General features: G+C 39.6%; 1 pseudogene; it reads left to right on the forward strand.

Moving 5' to 3' along the window:
- Positions 1 to 2836: 2836 nt before the first annotated feature.
- On the forward strand, positions 2837 to 3505 carry LOC143561083 (PRA1 family protein B4 pseudogene; annotated as a pseudogene).
- The last annotated feature ends 1232 nt before the right edge of the window (positions 3506 to 4737 follow it).

The raw sequence follows: 4737 nt of genomic DNA on the forward strand, positions 1-4737 counted from the left end.
GGATGTCTGCCCACTTACCCACATTTCTATTGTAATTAGATCCTTTTGTTTACTGATATATGGATCCCACCTTTACACAATTAATTGTTGATGAAACAATTTATAATATCTATTCAACTTTACAACCTTAAAAAAAATCATTTTATTATTATGTTTTATTTTATTGGAAATTTAGTATATTATACGGTTGTCAAGCTAGTAATAATGATATATATAAGATAAAATACCATACAATGACACATAATTTGATAATTACATATCATACATACGTCATATGTGACATGTATCGTAAACAGTTGACTACTACAAGAAGATGAATAAGGTCATGATTGTAATAATCGCGCTTAGGCGCTGAGTACTCAACGAGTAATCCCCACGTAGGCCGATTTTCGATGAGCCATCCCTGAGTACTCTCCGACTAACGCTATGTACTCACCGACTAAGGCTGAGTACTTCTAGCTCCCCAGTCGGCCTCATAAGGTCCGCCTAACGACTTTTGCAACATTGGATAAGGTTAAGGTTAACTTCTGTTTTAGGCTTCAGATTTTAAATTGGCCACGGAGACTAAGTTTGCTATGGACTTTGTCCAGACTCAACAGAAACATAAGGAACAATCCTAACTTCAAAGTCTTATGTGAGATTGTGAGGCGTTGAATAGCGTCAGTTTTCGGCTGTTCAGTGGTAGTAACCAATTCGAGATGGTCAATCTCCCAAGATAATTAATCCGTTGAGTGAATCAAGCTCCAAAGAAATAAGAGAAAGAACAAGACATTTTACTAATTCATAATTTTCTTCTTCCATTCAATAAAACAAAGAGGCCTTATATAGGCTTACAATGCAACAATGAAAGGAAAACATGGCATAATGGAATTGTAATTAACTACCAACTATATGCACTACTTAATACTAATAAACGTGGGTGTACTAAATGATTAAAATGAAAATGACAAAACATGCATGCAAAGGAAACATGGGTATGTGATGGAAGTGGGATTGGGACGTATCAATACTCCCACCCTAAAAAATGTCCTTGCCCTCAAGGACGGTATCGGTAAGCTTGTCCCATGGCGGGCGCCATTCGACTCTCCCAACGGAATTCGGTGCGGTCTTAACATGTCGCCTTGGTGGCCGCCATGCATGTATTCCAGTGGCATTCGGTTCTTCGTTGATCAATGGCAAGGCCCAATTGGTGTGTTTGTATGAGTGGGTGGTAGGTTTAGTTGCGGGTTTAGGGTTAGCCGCCGGTTTCGATTTAGCGTTGGTAGCGGTAGAAGAGGGTTGTTTTGGTCTCGGTTTGGGGGTTGGTTTGTGGTGCCTATGAGTCCTTTCTGTTGTTTTTGATGGGTGAATGTGGTGTAGGAAGGGTTTTGGAGCAAACGGTTTCGACGGCGGCGTAGGAGGTGGCAGCGACGGTTCATGGCGTAACGGTGGTGGGCGAGTGGGTAGTGGAGGTGGAGGTTCTAGGCCGAGTCGAACGCAAAAAGGCAACAGTTGTTGTTGGTTTTTCTCGATAAGACTCCACAAATTGTCAATCATTGACATGGTGTGTGAGTCCATAGTGGAAGGTGAGTAAGCCAATGAAAGCACCAAATTGTAGTAACCAATTCGAGATGGTCAATCTCCCAAGATAGTTAATCCGTTGAGTGGATCAAGCTCCAAAGAAATAAGAGAAAGAACAAGGTATTTTACTAATTCATAATTTTCTTCTTCCATTCAATAAAACAAAGAGGCCTTATATAGGTTCACAATGCAACAATAAAAGGAAAACATGGCATAATGGAATTGTAATTAACTACCAACTATATGCACTACTTAATACTAATAAACGTGGGTGTACTAAATGATTAAAATGAAAATGACAAAGCATGCATGCAAGCTTAAAGGAAACGTGGGTATGTGATGGAAGTGGGATTGGGACGTATCATTCAGTGACTTGTCACATACGCAAAGCAATGGGATTTTAAATCTTATTTTCACTTGGTAGAATTTGTTTGTGAATTACGATCTGAATTTCTATTAGAGCATTCTAGTTAATGTAATAGAATTAACGTTGAAACAAGAATTAAAGGTGCACACACCGGTTTGAAACTGACAAGGAATTAGAGGTGCACACACATGTTTGAAACTGACAGGACAGGAACCCATACGACACAAACCTAGTTCTGATTCCAACCCTAATTAATTTAAGATTAGGAACCTAAATGACAAATGTGCACGCCCAACCCAAATTAGGCACTTTAATTCCTTCATGTGAAGGGAAAAACATTCCTTCTGAATTGTGAAATGCATTAGTATTTCTTCTAAATTTTGAAATACTTAATTTTTATTTTGTCATAATTAAGAGCATTCTCAATTAATACCCTAAAAAGATTGTGATTGAAATTTATAAATTATATGAGATGGTTATGAGCGGTTGTGAGTATAAAAGAGATAAAATGTTACATGAGAAAGTTTTGGGGTTACACTGTTAACATTATATAATTTTTTAATATTTTTCAAAAGTGACTATGAGTGTACGAGGAAGTAAAGATAATAGTAAATATAGAAAATAGTATTTAATTAGCATGAGAAAGAAAATTAAGTAATTTTTAATGATTCCGTATGAAAATGAAAATGAGTATGATGAATATAACTGGGAAGTAGTTGAGAATGCTATTGATGTCTAAATTATTGAGCGTATACTCACCGCAAGTACCACCTTCAAATTAGAAACATACCCCACGTGTATCTCTCTTTCACCAAACGTAACAGCATTCAATAAACCACGTACAAGTCTCCAATGCACCAACTTTTGTCACCCCACACATTTTCCTCAAATTCCCCATGCAACCTAATAATGTCTACCTCACAACCTTCAACGGTCCTCCCCGTCTCCAACACCAAAACCACTCCCACCGATGACTCCCAGCCGCCCGTCGCCACCCCTGCCATACGCACATTCATCAATCACATCACCGGAACGGTTGGTTCCGGCCTTTCCAAACGCCGCCCGTGGTCAGAACTCGTTGATCGCACCACATTCTCCAAACCTGAATCCATAACCGAAGCCACAACAAGGATCAGAAAAAATTACGCGTATTTTCGAATCAATTACTTCACCATTGTCGCTTTGGTGGTCGCTATCTCTCTCCTCACGAATCCCTTCTCTCTCGTTACGCTTCTCGGGCTTCTTTCTGCATGGATCTTCCTTTATCTTTTTCGGCCAACCGATCCGCCGATGGTGATACTTGGACGAGCTTTTTCGGAACGTGAAACCCTAGGGTTGCTGATTGTCTTGAGTATTATTGTTATTTTCCTAACCAGCGTTGGAACTATTTTAATAACTGCGATGTTGATCGGAGCGGGAATTGTGTGTGCTCATGGAGCCTATAGGGCTCCGGAGGATTTGTTTTTGGAGGAGCAAGATCCTGGTGGTGGTGCTGCAGGATTCCTGTCGTTATTAGGTGGCGCGGCCAACAACGCGGCCGCCTCCGCGGTTCCTGTTCTAGCTCAGAGTGGTGCTTGATTTGGGGTATGTAGAAATAGATTTTAAATCTTTTACGTGTTTTTTTTCTGATTTTTTTATTTTTGGATTGTTTATGAGAATTGTTAAAGGTTGATTCTTGGTTCTTTGGAGAAACTGATATTCTTGTAAGCATTTGTTAAAGGTTTTATGTTTGGTCTATTTTTGCAATGGCTTGATCTAACATCGTCGCCAGTTGAATGTGATTATATACCAAGTACCAACACAAGGTTTTAGATCCTTAAATGATGTCTACAGCCATATTTATAGTACCACTTGATGAAAGCAGAAATGAAGAAAAGTTATGACCAATACGTATCAGGTATCGAACACAAAAACGAACTTGACACGCCAATTTAGCTAACACTCAAACGTGTGTTATTATTGAGAAACTTCATACAAGTCAATCACACAAATTACAATCTATATATCTATCTATATCTATACTGTATATAACATAGGAGTGAGGGACCTCTTAAATTTTAAAAGGAGGAGATCTGATAATTTTAAGAATGTAGGGATAATATAGTCTTTGCACTTCAAAAATAAATTACAATAAGACAATGCATTATGGGGCGTGGAAGAGGGGGGGACGGGGCGCGGAAGAGGGGGAACACCGTCAGGGAGCGCCTTCAAGGCGGGCGCGGAAGGGGGACCGGTCGTCTGGACGACGGGCGCGGAAGGGAGGGAGGTGGGCCCTCTCTTTCTTCATCTCTCTCTCTCTCTCACACACACACACACACACACACACACACATATATATATATATATATTAGGGGCGCCCAAGGGGTATTAACCATAGCAGGCGGGCTTCGATGCCCCGTTTTCTACGAGGCGTTGACGTGGCACCGTGGAGGGGCTTCGATGCCCCTCACCATAGCATACAGCCTAATGGTCCTTCAACTTGAATAAAGTTTTGTTAATTTATTAAATAGTTACACATTTTCCCCTTGTTCTAAACCAACTACCCCTACGACTTTTTAACGACAATAACTTTTTCACACGTTAATATTTTTTCTAAAAAATTACACCATAAAAACGAGCATTTTATTATCCTTAATATGAGTATGGTATTGCTACGGTTTATTAATTTAAAAAAAAACTAGCATGTTACGTGATTACCAGTTATTACCGGCAACGGGTCAGGCAGGTTTGGCTAATGGTGTCGAAGTGAGTTAGGGTTGGAACAAGTTAATACAATAAAAGGGTTAATTTAGTTCATGTCAGGATGGGTT

This window comes from Bidens hawaiensis, unplaced genomic scaffold (assembly GCF_021521415.1).
Source record: "Bidens hawaiensis isolate Kalapana, Puna unplaced genomic scaffold, B.hawaiensis_p1.1 tig00001143_1, whole genome shotgun sequence".
NCBI lineage: Eukaryota > Viridiplantae > Streptophyta > Magnoliopsida > Asterales > Asteraceae > Bidens > Bidens hawaiensis.